The sequence below is a fragment of the Lepidochelys kempii genome, chromosome 3 (assembly GCF_965140265.1).
Source record: "Lepidochelys kempii isolate rLepKem1 chromosome 3, rLepKem1.hap2, whole genome shotgun sequence".
Lineage (NCBI taxonomy): Eukaryota > Metazoa > Chordata > Testudines > Cheloniidae > Lepidochelys > Lepidochelys kempii.
The window spans coordinates 11,137,672-11,154,465 of NC_133258.1; the positions used below are offsets into that span (position 1 = coordinate 11,137,672).

The window sequence follows — 16,794 nt, forward strand, 5'->3', positions numbered from 1 at the left end:
GCTCTGCAGTGCCCTACCTCTTGTTTCCCCTTCTTCGGGGCTCCTTTAACATATCTTCCACCCAGCCTTAGCCTGGTCCCTTTTCCCTGAGGTACTGTCCCTTCCTACTCCATTTATTTAGCAAATGGAAGAAAGCTTTAGAGGAAATTATTTTAAAACAACAGTCGACAGACATGTTTAGACTCATCTAACCTTATGCTTCATTGCATGTTAAATTTGTTGGGCTTCCTTCCAAGTTACAGGAGCAGAACAGGCACAGGTAACTGCTTGCTAAGTGGGGAAATCTACTGCATAACAATACCAGTATATTTATATTTCTGTAGTTACACTGGAGCTACCCCCACCCCCCCATGTGGACACTCTAACTCCCTAATAAAAGTGTCATCCCCCACTCATTGCATCCTATTTTAATTGTCTGCTGTGGATGAAGGGGGCAGCTGAGACAGTGACCTCTTCTCCTGCTTTCTGCAGAGACAGGATGAGGGCACTGGTTGCTTCCCTGTCCACTGGGGACAGAAGGAGCTGGCATGTCAGCCTGGCTGGCCACCTCAGTCCTCTTCTTTCCCCACAGATGTGAATGCTCCAGCTGTGTTCCTTCCAGCTACTAACTGGAACTCAAGCATCTGCCCTTAATTGGCACCTGGCTGGCTCAATGGTGACCACACCTGGGTTTGGGAGGAGCTGGCGAATGTGGGTGTCACAGTTCAGGATGGGCGCACTGCCCCAGATAAAAAACAACAACAACACCATCTGCACAAACAATAAGAAATGCCTCCTCTTCCCCTTCTGCTGCCAAACAAACCCCACCTCAGCCGCCTTTCAGAACCGACTGAAAGTTGGAGTGAAACTTGATCAACGTTTGAGGAAGATTCACCTACCCTCCTAATGATCTAATGCCCTCAAGATATTTAACCCAGGTTATTGTAGGTTAATTGCAAAGGAGAAATAAAACAAAACACTGGGCCTGTGCTCCTTTGTGCCTCTTTATAAGGTATGAAGACACCTGCAGATTCTTTTGTTTTTTAAAGTGTTTTTTTCTGCTTGAGATTTACCTTAGAAATATCAGGACAGTCAACTCTGGTCTTCCCTCTTTTGCTGGAGGTCTCTTTGGAGACCCCAAAGAAATGTCTGCCAGGGTCTTCAGCCCTCAACTAAAAGAGACTGTGGAATCTTTAACAAAGAAAGATTTTCTCCCAACTACTTTAAGTTGAGGGAACCATTGCTGTGGCCCCTTGTAGCATGCTGACAGCTTGTGCCACACGCTCTCAAAGAAACTGCGGAATCACCTGATCAACATCCTCTACAGCAAACAGGGAAAGATTAAGAATGAGCTCTCAAAAATGGATACTCTCATAAAAAAACAACCTTCCACACAAACTTCCTCGTGGCTAGATTTTACTAAAACTAGACAAGCCATTTACAACGCACACTTTGCTTCTCTACAAAAGAAAAAGGACACTAAACTTTCTAAACTACTACATGCTACAAGGGGCCACAGCAACGGTTCCCTCAACCCACCTAGCAATATTGTTAACCTATCCAACTATACTCTCAGCCCAGCAGAAGCAGCTGTTCTATCTCGGGGCCTCTCCTTCTGCCCCTCCACCCCCACGAACATGATACAGTTCTGTGGTGACCTAGAATCCTATTTTCGATGTCTCCGACTCAAGGAATATTTCCAAAATACCTCTGAACAACATACTAATCCACAGAGACCTCCCTACCAACACTACAGAAAGAGGGATTCTAGGTGGACTCCTCCTGAAGGTCGAAACAGCAGACTGGACTTCTACATAGAGTGCTTCCGCCGACGTGCACGGGCTGAAATTGTGGAAAAGCAGCATCACTTGCCCCATAACCTCAGCCATGCGGAACGCAATGCCATCCACAGCCTCAGAAACAACTCTGACATCATAATCAAAAAGGCTGACAAAAGGAGGTGCTGTTGTCATCATGAATAGGTCGGAATATGAACAAGAGGCTGCTCGGCAGCTCTCCAACACGAGTTTCTACAAGCCATTACCCTATGATCCCACTGAGAGTTACCAAAAGCAACTACAGCATTTGCTCAAGAAACTTCCTGAAAAAGCACAAGATCAAATCCGCACAGACACACCCCTGGAACCCCGACCTGGGATATTCTATCTACTACCCAAGATCCATAAACCTGGAAATCCTGGGCGCCCCATCATCTCAGGCATTGGCACCCTGACAGCAGGATTGTCTGGCTATGTAGACTCCCTCCTCAAGCCCTACGCTACCAGCACTCCCAGCTACCTTCGAGACACCACTGACTTCCTGAGGAAACTTCAATCCATCGGTGATCTTCCTGATAACACCATCCTGGCCACTATGGATGTAGAAGCCCTCTACACCAACATTCCACACAAAGATGGACTACAAGCCGTCAGGAACACTATCCCCGATAATGTCACGGCTAACCTGGTGGCTGAACTTTGTGACTTTGTCCTTACCCATAACTATTTCACATTTGGGGACAATGTATACCTTCAGATCAGTGGCACTGCTATGGGTACCCGCATGGCCCCACAGTATGCCAACATTTTTATGGCTGATTTAGAACAACGCTTCCTCAGCTCTCGTCCCCTAAAGCCCCTACTCTACTTGCGCTATATTGATGACATCTTCATTATCTGGATCCATGGAAAAGAAGCCCTTGAGGAATTCCACCAGGATTTCAACAATTTCCATCCCACCACCAACCTCAGCCTGGTCCAGTCCACACAAGAGATCCACTTCCTGGACACTACAGTGCTAATAAACAATGGTCACATAAACACCACCCTATACCGGAAACCTACTGACCGCTATTCCTACCTGCATGCCTCCAGCTTTCACCCTGACCACACCACACGATCCATCGTCTACAGCCAAGCTCTGCGATACAACCGCATTTGCTCCAACCCCTCAGACAGAGACAAACACCTACAAGATCTCTGTCAAGCTTTCTTACAACTACAATACCCACCTGCAGAAGTAAAGAAACAGATTGATAGAGCCAGAAGAGTTCCCAGAAGTTACCTACTACAGGACAGGCCTAACAAAGAAAATAACAGAACGCCACTAGCCGTCACCTTCAGCCCCCAACTAAAACCCCTCCAACGCATTATTAAGGATCTACAACCTATCCTAAAGGATGACCCAACACTCTCACAAATCTTGGGAGACAGGCCAGTCCTTGCCTACAGACAGCCCCGCAACCTGAAGCAAATACTCACCAACAACCACATACCACACAACAGAACCACTAACCCAGGAACATATCCTTGCAACAAAGCCCGTTGCCAATTGTGCCCACATATCTATTCAGGGGACACCATCACAGGGCCTAATAACATCAGCCACACTATCAGAGGCTCGTTCACCTGCACATCCACCAATGTGATATATGCCATCATGTGCCAGCAATGCCCCTCTGCCATGTACATTGGTCAAACTGGACAGTCTCTACGTAAAAGAATAAATGGACACAAATCAGATGTCAAGAATTATAACATTCATAAACCAGTCGGAGAACACTTCAATCTCTCTGGTCACACAATCACAGACATGAAGGTCGCTATCTTAAAACAAAAAAACTTCAAATCCAGACTCCAGCGAGAAACTGCTGAATTGGAATTCATTTGCAAATTGGATACTATTAATTTAGGCTTAAATAGAGACTGGGAGTGGCTAAGTCATTATGCAAGGTAGCCTATTTCCTCTTGTTTTTTCCTATCCGCCCCCCCCAGATGTTCTGGTTTAACTTGGATTTAAACTTGGAGAGTGGTCAGTTTGGATGAGCTATTACCAGCAGGAGAGTGAGTTTGTGTGTGTATGGGGGTGGGGGGGATGTGAGAAAACCTGGATTTGTGCTGGAAATGGCCCACCTTAATTATCATGCACACTGTAGGGAGAATGGTCACTTTGGATGAGCTATTACCAGCAGGATAGTGAGTTTGTGTGTGTGGTTTTTGGGAGGGGGGTGTGGGGGTGAGAGAACCTGGATTTGTGCAGGAAATGGCCCAACTTGATTATCATGCACATTGTGTAAAGAGTTGTCACTTTGGATGGGCTATCACCAGCAGGAGAGTGAATTTGTGTGGGGGGGTGGAGGGTGAGAAAACCTGGATTTGTGCTGGAAATGGCCCAACCTGATGATCACTTTAGATAAGCTATTACCAGCAGGACAGTGGGGTGGGAGGAGGTATTGTTTCATATTCTCTGTGTATATATAAATTCTGCTGCAGTTTCCACAGTATGCATCCGATGAAATGAGCTGTAGCTCACGAAAGCTCATGCTCAAATAAATTGGTTAGTCTCTAAGGTGCCACAAGTACTCCTTTTCTTTTTACCTTTTGCAGCAGACCTGATATTTATCACATATTCCAATGGCTTCAAAATCGAAGTGACATCTCTTCAAGTAACAGTCACCCCCATGGAGTCTACATTGCAGGTAGGGACTCTCAGCCTGCGAGAATTCTGCACACAGAAAAAAAAGTCAGTCGTTCCACAGCGCTGGGTAAATAAGCGCTGTGATCCCCAGCATTTCTTATTCACTCATACCTGACCATGTCGGCCCAAACGTTCAGATCCAAACATTTATCACGGCATTAGTGCTATTGAAATGTGTGTGCTTCTGTGGCCATTCCGCGGCTGCCACTAAGAAGTGAATGGAGCAAGTGAATTAAATAGGGGCGCTGGCTCTCGGGCTGCAGAGTTGAGAACGGTAGCTCTCAGCATGGTGTTCTTTGCTTCCCTCTGCCTTTAAGTAATGGAAAGCAGCTGCTCAGACCTCCAAGTTCCCTGAGTGGCTGCTGCTGTGAGTTTGATTCCCTCTGTCTCTGGCAGTGATGTGCCAGGCAGTATCACAAATGCAATTTGTGAAGTAGGGTAGAACTGGTTCAGCACTGGGTTGGATGACTACACATTTTTGAAACAGAAAACCTTCCCGTTTCAAAGCATGCCTGTCTGTGAGACTCTGTGCAGATTTTTATTTTTATTTATTTTTGAAAACTCACTTGGAAATAATGTCTTCATGACCAGTTGCCAGGTTTTGGTTACACATGAAGGGCCTGTTATTTTGGAAATGCAGCCCCAATGTGCACACCCAAAGCTTGTAGACGATTTAGGTTAGAACATTTTTAACTGAAGGTTATTGTGCAATCTAAACAGATACATTGTCCTGTCTGCAAACACTGTCCCACCTTCAGATAATATAATTTCTTAGAAAGCAACCAAGTACATAATATTGACAGATTCTTAGAGAGAGTGGGGCTAAGACACTGAGATGAAGGGCTGCTGCTTTAATGATCTGTGTTCCATTCCCAGCTGTGTAACCTCTCAGTTGGACATGAGGCCTGACTTTATAATAGAGGTTGTGAAAGGCACCTAATTATGAACACCAGCCAGCTGCAGAAGTTACATTTTAACTCTGTGTACTTTGTCTTACACCAACGGGTGTATTGAACAAGAGTTGGCCACACCTCAACTTCTTTATATCCCATTCTGATGCTCAGTTCTGTGATTGCCTGTTAGAGGAAGAGTACGTGCAGTGCAGAGAGACTGCGGGGTGGTTTAAGCAGCAAGCCTCAGAAAGATCTGAGGAAAACACGATGGCAATATTTTTTGCACTGGTCATAATTCAGTCAAATCTTTATGTATTTTCTTGGGGGCAGTAAAGACACATCCCTGACATCCAGACAATTCCACTGCCAAATTTCACATATTGTCTGCAAACTTCAGAGCCGCTGGAGCTCCTAAGCAAAAAGTCAGAAACACGTTTCTAATAGACAGTATTAGACAATCTTAGTATAGACGCCCATATATCCATCTGTATCATCCCTCATTTTCATTTACCTCTTACCTGGTGCACCCTGGAGCACTAGAAGGAAAACAGCAAACAGCAGATAAAGGATCTTCATGGCTGAAGGTCAGCTGGGAACTCAGCGTCACTGCAGAGAAGACACAGAAAGACAGGGAGGAGGCAGAAAGTCCCTATATTTATAGGACACTGGGGATATACTGAGTTGTAGAAATAGAGGCAGATTAAAATTTATTGGGGCCCTGGGCACAAAGAACATTTTGGGACCCCCCACAGACACTCCCCTCACCACGCAGCCCTGCCTCCTGCTCCTCCACTGCCCCCCAAGGTCCTGCCCCCTGGCCAGGCTGGAAGCCAGAGCTGGGCCATGGTCAGAGCTGCCCAAGGAGCCCCAGCTGCTGTGGGAAGCCCCGGACCCTCCACCTGCCCTGGGTGGCACATTCTGGTGGGGCTGGGACATGGGCCAGGGGCTACCCTTGGGCATTCTGGCCCCTTGCCCAGGGCAAGTGGAGGGTCTGGGGCTTCCCAGAGTGGCCCAGGCTCCCTGGTTACCTCTTACTGTGGCCTGGCTCCATCTTCTGGCCTGGCCAGGGGGTGGGATCTTTAGGGAAGAGGAGGAGCAGGGGATGGGGCCACAGTTCCAGTGGACCCCCCACTTCTATACAGGTTCTGGTGCTCCTACGGGGGCCCCCAAATTGGGCAGGGCCCCTGGGCATGGGCCCCATGGACCTGTGCATTAATTCACCACTGTGTAGGAATATTATTTTCATCCAAATGGTATTTATAATATGTGTTCTGTATTCTCTTAATAATTATTTTATCTATACAGCTGAACAGCTTCTAGGAGTATTTCAGAGAAATATGATTGTGTGATGCAAAATATATTTTAAAAACACATTTTCTGTAACTAATTTTAATGTTAACTGAGTGTCTTAAATTAGGTTTCTCGTGCTAATCTCTTTTTCCTTAGCCAAAATAAGAATTACTGGAGGAGAATTATTGCACAATTCTATATTTTATTAGCCCAGATAGAATTGAAAGCAATTCAGAAATTACAGAAAGTAAAAAAAAAGGTGATTGGATATTCATGTTTATGAAATTTATAATAATGAATACTAAAAAGTAACGAATCACATAAATTCATTTGAGGCCTTATCACAATTGTGTTACATAGTTAAAGTTTACCCTAGTTCTTTATTATTTTGGGAAACTGACTTTGGTACCAACGGGAACTATAAGAAGTACTTGTGTCACCTTAGAGACTAACCAATAAATGCTCAAATAAATTGGTTAGTCTCTAAGGTGCACAAGTACTCCTTTTCTTTTTGCGAATACAGACTAACACGGCTGTTACTCTGAAACGGGAACTATGAATCCTTTAGTGCAGATTCTTATCCACTTCTAATCAAACGTGTTCCCCAGTGGAATTAAAGGAGCATCTCTGGTAGTTTTAACAAATAGTTCTAAAGTTACTAGTTAGAAAATCAGTCAAGTTACTTAAATACTAAGAATTAAATTGCAATTAGTTTTCACACTTTGTGTAGATAATGATTCAAACTATTTGAATTTCTCTGGAAGTTTACCAGGATTCTTTGCTCTTAGGCCACTTGAACTAAATGTTCAAGGTTAACTCAATATTCAGATAGTGGGAACAATCTTTAGCTTACCAGCCAATTCAAAGCTTCTTCCCCCTTTGGGGAAAGAAGCTGTGAATTTCCCTCAATGACAAACTCTGTAGGATTTCCCGGCTAAACTCAGGGTGTCTCTCAGCTATCTAATATGGAGGAAACACTTCCTTTTACACATATTTCCCAACTTCAACACTCAGAATCACATACCGAGTTACCCTAATTTCTAGACAACAAAGATTCAGTTTGTTAGTGAAATACTCGTATGCATCACACATTCTATTATAGCACACTCCTGTTTCTCTGACCAGCCTGGGCAAGATCCAAACTTTCAGATAACTAGGCATTTGGACAAACAGAAGAAGTGCTAGAGAATTTAGTGCTAGAAGCCAGAGACAGTAGGACGAGGGGATGGGGCTGAGCTATGCTTCGCTCCTGCATGCTAAGGTGATGGTGGTCCCCAAGGTGCTGTATGGACTGAGCCCAAAGGGAGGCTGAGAGGAGGGTGGAGGAGGGAAAGGGGGAAGGAAGGACAGATGAGAGGGGAAAGGAGGGCAGAGGGGCTGCAGGAGTCAGAAGCCTCCTTGGTGCTGCTTGAGGATTTCCCAGCACTGACAGATCCGAGGGAGTAAGCCAGCCCTACCCTTCACTATTTTTACTAGTGCTTGTAGAGCCCAGGGCATCAGTGCCAGGATGCCTTGAAGAAGCACCAAGGTGGCTCTGGTCTCAGGTAGCTAATTGACCTCTTCCTGCATCTCTCCTCCTTTTTTCCTTCCACTTTTCTCTCCTCTATCCTCCTCTCTGCCTCCCTTCTTTCCTCTCCCTCCTGCCCTGTTCTCTTTCCCTTAATTTCTCTTCTGTCTGAGCCTGTCATTCTCTCCCTGAACCCTTCTCCTTTCAGCCTTCGCCTTAATCTCTTCATCTGTTTTCTTTTTGCCTGTTCTCTCTCTCTCCCTCACATCACCTCTTCTCTCCTCTCCTACTTTTTCCCATTTTTCTCACTGCCATCATTCCTAACTCCAGAAATCCTGCCAAATCACAGTTCCCAGAGCCCTATGCTTAGTTAATCAGTGGGTGATTAGCTAACACACCACTACAGGGGGGACATACTGTGAATTCAGATAACTAGGATTTCTGGGTACAAGGAATTTAGATAACTGGAATTATCCTGCAGATGGTTTTAACTCAAGTAGCTTTACAATAAACAAGTTTTCATTGTGGCAAACAAAATGCATGTAAATGTGCCACTTATCCATTAAAACTGGCATGAAGGCCTGTTCTCCAGCTCTGCATCACAGTGGCCCTGAGTAGTCTCTCGAGCTCACTAGAAAGTTCATTCAGGTAGTTCACTCACTCAATGGGTTACGACAGCTATGTTCTTCTCTTTCTGGATCTCACGGCCGTCTCCCTAGACAGAACATTAAAGAAAAAGTTAATAGGGTGAGCATGAAGGAAGTCACTTTAGTAGTTACCAGACTGAGGGTGCTGTCTGTAGCCAGGAGATGACAGTCCCACTCGCTGTCTCTCTCATCCAGATATATGAGCTTCACATGGATGCGTTGACCCAAACTGCCTGTTTTATACAGATTCTCAGGGCTTGGTTTCTTCTTGGCAAAGCTGCTGTGGGCCAATCAGAAAGTGACCCCTGCTTCTGGGAAAAATTTGAACTGTCCTACCACAATCTGGATGCTGGAATTCTTGCAACTCTGTCTCTGGAAAATTCCATGGTCTTTGTGCAAAACGTCTTGTGCCCTCCCAGATTGTGTAAGATATGTTAGGCCACAGTGTCTTGTGCCAAACATCTTGGGACATATAACGAACACCTGCTGGTTTAGCTCTGATCAACAACTTATTTCTGTAGGCCACTTCCCACAGGCCTCCCTGCGGTGTGGTCCTTGGCCAACTTGACACAACTCTGAGACCTTCCTGAAGTGGCAGTTTCCCTGTCAGCACTTTGAGCTGCCAGCAGAAATACCCAATCTGTAGGAGAGATACTTTGCATAAAGCCCCTTCACTGATGATGATTCTGTATGTTTTTTCATAACTTATAATGCTGCAATATAAAGTCATTTGACTCGTTGGCTTGGTTAATGACTGATAAGGTTGGGCACAATTAAATCAATATATAAGACAAATTGCTCTGCATGACTCTGTACCAGTAGCTCGATAATCTCTACATTTGATTTGTAAAATCATAGGATTGACTCGTGTTTACATATAGTAATAATTAATACTTATAATTATTAGTTTCAGAGTAACAGCCGTGTTAGTCTGTATTCGCAAAAAGAAAAGGAGGCCTTGGGGCACCTTAGAGACTAACCAATTTATTAGAGCATAAGCTTTCGTGTTTTTTTCGTGTTTTTTTTTGTAGCTCACGAAAGCTTATGCTCTAATAAAATAATTATTAGTAATAATAATGTTAAAATTAATCAGGCATTGTGGTTGTTTAGTCCATACTACATTTTAATTAAGTTCACCTTACACATTTTCACTTCCTATTGGTTTTGAATGTATCACATGTAGAATATAAACCACATGCTTTCTTCCCTTTGTTTAAATTAGTTAGACATTATAGGTGTCACCGTAGGTAGCGACACCTTAATTTGAGATTGGTCGACACATTTTTTTATATGCCCCTGTTTCAGTTACTTAGAAATTTGCCATATTTAAAGTGTTTTAAGTTCTCTGTGCCATGCAGTGAACAGAGAATGTTTGGATTGTTTTGTTTGTTTGTTTTTAGCAACAGGCCGTAGCAAGCTCTACTGAGGAAAACACATATGTGAAATGGGCTTTTTGATCATTTATAATTTAACCAAATCTGAATGGCTTTCCATGGAAGCAGAAAAGAACCTCCCTGGCTTCAGGGCTGCTTGCCTACCAAATATTGCATTTCTACTGCAATCCATGGAAGCTTTAGAATGCTCCAAAAAAAGAGCTGGAAAAATATAATAATAAAAAGAATTAAGCAACCTAACCCCAGCCTCAAAAATATCCCTCTATACTATCCCTGGATTTTATTTACTTCTTACCTGAAGCAATCTGGTACACAAAAACAGCAAGGAGAAGGTAAAGCATCTTTGCATCATAGTGCCATTTAAGATTTTAGCATCATTAGAGACAAAAAGCACACACACAAAAAGAGGAGCTAGATAATCCCCATATTTAAGGTGCTGGGGATTGTGATATACTGAGTTGCAGAAGTCTTGTTTTGATGGAAGTGATATTTAAAGTACATCTGCTGCAATGAATAATACTGAATATTATATGAACAGCACCAGCATGTTAGGGAAATGAAATTAGCAGGTCCTTGCTTCCTTGTGGAAGTAACAACATCATTATTTACACCTGGCAAACATCTATGGCCTGTACAAATCCTTGTAGTCTATGGAAAGACCACCCATTGACAACGGTATGGAGAGGTCCTTAGTGCAGATTGAAACTCCAGCAAATAGCCTCCTCCCCCCGCCCCCCGAATGTTACTTGCAAGAGGGGATTTTGTGTGCATCTGAGTGTATCAGTTTTAAACTATTTTATCAACTTTTTTAAATATAGGATTTCCCCCCTGCAATCTTATGCATCCAAGCAATTACAGGAAGGTATAACATCCTTGTAAAGACTAAAAATAACATTTATAACAAGACAATCATGTGAGCCATTAATTTATGGAGGTTATTGTAGATCTAACATGATACATTTAACAGCTTTTGCCAGGACCAAGCTGTGATTTTTTTCCCATTATTTTTGTCATCACTAGCCACCATTATTAACAATAACAGTTAAAAGTATAGACACAAACTATTGATGAGTCAAGCTGGGCAAAACCCAGGGGGGCTGCTTGTGCTAAGCACCTCATAGACTCATTGACTTGAAGGCCAGAAGGGACCATCATGTGATCTAGTCTGATGTCCTGTGCATTGCAAGTCAGAGAACTTCACCCACCCACCTCTGGCTGAGTTACTGAAATCCTCAAATCTTGGTTTATAGACTTCAAATTACAGAAATTCTACCATTTACTCCAGTTCAAACTAGTAAGTGACACATGCCCTCTGATTCCTCTCATTCACATGATTCAAGAGGGCAAGAACGAGAAGACATTTGGCTTGCACCCTTGCCAGGAAAATTCAAGACAAATTCTAAGGGTTTTATGATGGATGCCATGGTTACTGGACCGATTGCACCTCTGTCCCATTACTGGCATCTCAGTGCCCCCCTTACGTATCAGGCCTCGGGCCCTGACTGGTCATGGGGTAGAATTATTTAACTGTCTGGGTATAACACCCCGTCTATGCTAACTGCTTATTGTCATGCTTGTCTGACTGGAAACTTGCATCTCTTCCCTTTGGGGGCCTATGACCAGAGCTATCCAGTGACAAAGGGCCTTCTGAAAACAACTGGGTTTAAGTAGCAAATGGAAGAAGGAATTAGAGAAAATGATTTTAAAACAATAAACAGCCAACACATGTTTAGACCCATCTCACCTTATGCTTCACAGCAAATTAAGCTAGACAGGCTTCCTTTCTGAGTTACAGGAGCAGAGCAAGCTGAAGAAAGGGCTTGTCTACATGGGGAAATCTACTGGTATAACTACACTAGTGTAATTATACCACTATAGTTATACTAGAACAAACCTGTGTGGAGACTCTTAGTCCCTAAGAAGGGTGCTGTTTCCCAGTTTAGCTTATGTCTCTTTGGAAGTGGTTTGGAGCAGGGGTGACCTGTCGATCTAATCCCTCAGTCATTGCACCCTATTTCAGTTGTCTGCTGTGGTTGGAGGGAGGCAGCAGTGATGGTCACCTCTCCTGCCACTTTCTCCACAGAGACAGGACAGGTACACAGAATGCTTCCCTGTCCAGTGGAGACACAAAGAACTGCCACAGCAGCCTGGCTGGCCAGCTCAGTCCCCTTCTTTTCCCAGAGGTGCTGATGCTCCAGCTGGGTCCCTTCCAGCTGCTGATGGGTGTCTCAGCACCTCTCCTTAATTGGCATCCAGCTTTTGCACTGTTGACCACAGCTGGCTTTGTGAGAGGCTGGGGTTTGTGGGTGTCCCAGGCATGGATGAGTGAACTGCTCCAGATAAAATGACAGTCAGTCCCTGCACAAATAATAAATGCCCCTTCTTCCCCTTCCTCTGCCAATAAACCCCACCTTGCCCTCTTTTCAGAACCAACTGGAAGTTGGAGCAAAACTTAACTGAAGTTTGAGGAAGATTTACTAATACTCAAATGCGCTGTAGATATTTAACCCATGTTATTGCAGGTTAATTGCAAAGGAGAAAATAACATAGGGGCTGTGCTCCTTTTTGCCTTTTTCTAAGGTATCAAGAAACCTGAAGGTTTTTGTTTATTCAAGTGCAGGGGAGGGTTCTCCTTTTGGTTTCCCTTACGAATAACAGGAAAGTCACGTCTGGTTTGCCTTCTTTTGTTGGAGGTCTCTTTGAAGGGCCCAAAGAAATGTCTGTGATGTTCCTCCTCCCTGAACTGCAGAAGTCAGTTTGTGGAGTCTTTAAAATAGAAAGATTTTCTCCTAAGTACCAAAAAAGCATTTGAATGAAATAGTTGTTAATAATAAAAATAATAAACAGGGAGGTTTTTAAATACTTCCTTGGTACCTGCAGTGTCCCAATGTTAACAGTTCCCTCTTTTTGTGCATGTGTCTATCTATCTGTTTTTTTACCTGAAGACAACAGAAGGGCTCAAAACCCAAAGGACCTTATCACAGTACTAAATATTGAGAAGGAAGTGTGAGCCATTGGACTGAATGAGCTCTTACCTGTCACTGGTTGATGAACTGGAGGAACAGACCTCCTGAGCAGACCTTAGTTGCACAGAGACACCTACTTTGCCAGTGTGCTCAGTTTTGGCTGGTTGGGGTTAAAATTCACTTATGTATTAGATGCAGGGGTAATGAAATCACATTGGTTCCTTCTGGCCTTGGGATCTATGAATTCATTAATCTGTGACATGTTGTTGTCCTTATTGTGTGACTAAAGGGCAGCAGAGCTGCATTTAATATACGCCCTATTTTGGGGAACTGAAACCTCACACTGTAAGCATGGAGTAGTGAGTCAACTCCAAGTGAAAGAAAGAGAGGGAGGGAGTGTTGGGTAGGAGAAAGGTGTTCCTACCTGTCTGTCAGGCTTTTGTTTAAGGGTCTAGAGGCTTTTTGACCCTTTCCTCCAATGTTTAAAGATAGGTCAACTGAGAATGGTTGTCACTCCTCAGTGATCATCAGAGCTGAAATCCCTGATAAATGGGTCAAGGGGCTTAACTATTAAAGATTCAACAAAACTTTTGTCAAAACAAAGGCACTTTGCTTGGTAACCTTCTGGTGCTTCAGGGTCCAGAGGTGTGGTATGCAGGGGGTGCTGCCAGAGTCTTGGATGGACCTTGGACTCTCTTGGTTGTTAGGCTCCGTGCTCCATGATGGGAGCCTTGGCCAGAACTTGGATTCTTGGGGCAGCTTAGGGCAACAAGGACCCCAGAAGCACTATCAGACCCAGCTAGAGGAGAAGCTTTCAGGGCTGGCCAGGCTCCTCCCTCCATGAAATTTCATCAAGAAAGTTTGGCAAATTTGGTTTTGCAGAGTGAACCCTAATTCAAAAGACCCCAAATTTCTCAGAAACCAAAGACTGTGACTTTTGGCCAGCTATAGTCCAGATCCCCCTCCCACCGATGCAGAACAGGAGTGGAGAGCCAGGAAGCAGACCTACTAGTGGAGGGTGAGCAGTCAGTGAGCAACTGTGTGGCACCAATTGGAGGAGGGACAAAGTGGGACCAACTCCAGCAGATATTACATGATATCAAGCTAAAAGGTCTGACAATGCAGCTCGGTGGAAGAACAGCTTCACATACTTCCATTAGGACTGCCAACCAACCCAAAACTAATCACTAACAGTGACTAATTAAATTATACTCAATTAAAAATATTGGGCACGCATTAGCACCTTCCTTCCAGGAATATTCAAGTTCTGCTCATAATTAATTAGCCTCACACCATCCCTGGAAGGCAGACAAGTAGTTACCTGCTGTTCTAATTAAGCCAAAGGCTGTATCACAGAATTAACCTTAACCCTTTAATTATCAAATTAAAATTTTACACAAAGCAGACAAATAGCACATCTGAAATTAACGTGCATTGCAAATTGTCTGAGGTTCTCAAACCCCTCCTTGCATCCTGCCCTGTGAGCTTCCACGAAGAACACTGATGCGCTTCTCTAGCGAATGCAATGTTCTTAGCAGTATTTTGCAATTTTTACAAAGATTTGAATCCTCTCTCTAAGGGAGTGGATGCATAAAAATAGGAAAATGAACTCAAATATATATAGAATATTGATCAAAAGTACATAAAAGAGATACACAACCCACATACACATAGTCTGGTCCCAAGGCACTTCTCAGGGGGAGCTGTTCCCTGAATTCTTCTCTGCACCATGGAGCCTTGTGTAATGCCCACTGCAGTCAATGAGATCCTTTCCATTCACGTCGATCCATTGTCTATCAGGGTGATGATGTTTAATTGGTGTAGATGTTCAGGATGTGATCCTGGCCCCAAGGAAGTCAATGAGAAAACTCCCATTGACTTTCCTGGGGCCAGTATTTCACTCTAGACTGTAATTTCCTCCAGATAAGGATTTGTCAACTGTAATGATGACTCTGAAAACATGTTTCAGAGTAGCAGCCATGTTCGTCTGTATTCGCAAAAAGAAAAGGAGTACTTGTGGCACCTTAGTCTCTAAGGTGCCACAAGTACTCCTTTTCTTTCTGAAAACATGGAATTTATTACTAATAATAACGTCACATAAATCCAGGCATAGCCAATAATCCTTGGCATCATTTCAGCCTAAATTCTTAAAACATCTCAAACATCACATGCAGCTAGTGAAGATAGCCACAAACTATCAGTAAGTTCTGAAGCAACTTCAGCTTTTAACAGTTTCTTCTATATTATTTTCTTTATGCCTTAGTGTTCATAATAGAGATACAGTAGATCAACTCTTACGTGATATGGCAGTATAACCTATTATTTTATAAACTGTATAAAGTATTAAAATCTATCTTAAGGATTTGGCAACAGAGCCCTGCAGTCTGAGGACGTTTCATTGCCAAGGTGATCTCATTAAAAGGAGTACTGTAATGCATTTTAGACAATGTTGTGAATTAATGATTAGCTACAGACATATATATATCTGTAACTAATCATTAACAAAGGTAGAACAAGGCATATTGTGCATTCAGATAACTAGAATTTCTGAATGAAGTGAATTTGAATAACTGGAATTATCTTGTTTTAACTCAAGTAGCTTTGAAATAATCAAGTTTTCATTGGGATAAACAAAATGCATGTAATTGTGTCACTCATCCATTAAAACTGGCATGAAGGCATGTTCTCCAGGGATCTGTATGGCCCTGAGTGGTCTTTCAAGATACCTAGAAAGTTCTTTCAGGTAGTTCAGTCACTCAAAGGGTTATAGCAGCTGTGTTCTTGTTTCTTTCTGGATCTCACAATCATCTCTCTAATTAGGACTTTAAGGAAAGTGTTAATAGTTTGAATAAAAGGGAAGCAACTTTAGTAATTACCAAACAGGAGACGCTCTCAGTAGCCTGGTGATGACAGCCCCACTCGCTGTCTCTCTCATCCAGATATATGAGCTTCAGGTAGTCATGCTTTGACTCATACTGCCTGTTTTATACAGTTTCTGAATTCTTGGTTTCTTCTTGGCAACACTGTCGTGGGCCAATCAGAACGTGATCCTCCGCACACACCTTGGAAAGATATGAAATGTCCAACCACAATTTGGACATTGAAATTCTTGCAACTCTGTCTCTGGAAAATCCATGGTGCAAAATGTCTTGTACCATCCCAGATTGTGTAAGATTTGTGAGGCCACAGAGGTTTCTTCAAAATATCTTGGGTCATATAATGAACACCTGCTGGTTTAGCTTTACTCAGCAACTTACTTCTGGAGGCCACTTCCCATAGGCCTCTCTGCAGTATGGTCCTTGGCCAGCTTGACACAACTCTGTGTCCTTCCCCAAGTGGCAGTTTCTCTGTCAGGTCTTTCTTTGAGCTGCCAGCAGAAATGTCCATTTTGAATACAGGGCAGATTCTTTGTGTAAAGTCCTTTCACATTCCTTGATGATTCTGTATTTTTTTAAATATATTTTATCATGCTGCAACATAGAATCATTTGACTTATTTGCTTGGTTTATTACTAACAATGTTGGTAACAATTAAATCAGTATTAAGACTAATCACTCTACATGGCTCTGTATGAGTCACTGGGAAATCTCTACATAAAAGAGTAGGACTGCATCATGTGTTTAAAAATACTAATAATTAATA

General features: G+C 43.2%; 1 long non-coding RNA gene across 2 annotated transcripts; it reads right to left on the reverse strand.

Annotated features, from left to right (window-relative positions):
• Window positions 1-5,920: 5,920 nt before the first annotated feature.
• Window positions 5,921-16,115, reverse strand: LOC140908491 (uncharacterized). Of its 2 annotated transcripts, XR_012157888.1 has the most exons (3): window positions 16,029-16,115; window positions 8,807-8,860; window positions 5,921-5,954 (listed from the first exon to the last, which is right to left on the reverse strand). It is a non-coding gene; the product is annotated as an uncharacterized lncRNA (long non-coding RNA). The 2 variants fall into 2 exon arrangements; XR_012157887.1 differs by lacking the exon at window positions 5,921-5,954 and having other exon boundaries at window positions 8,445-8,860.
• Window positions 16,116-16,794: the final 679 nt, after the last annotated feature.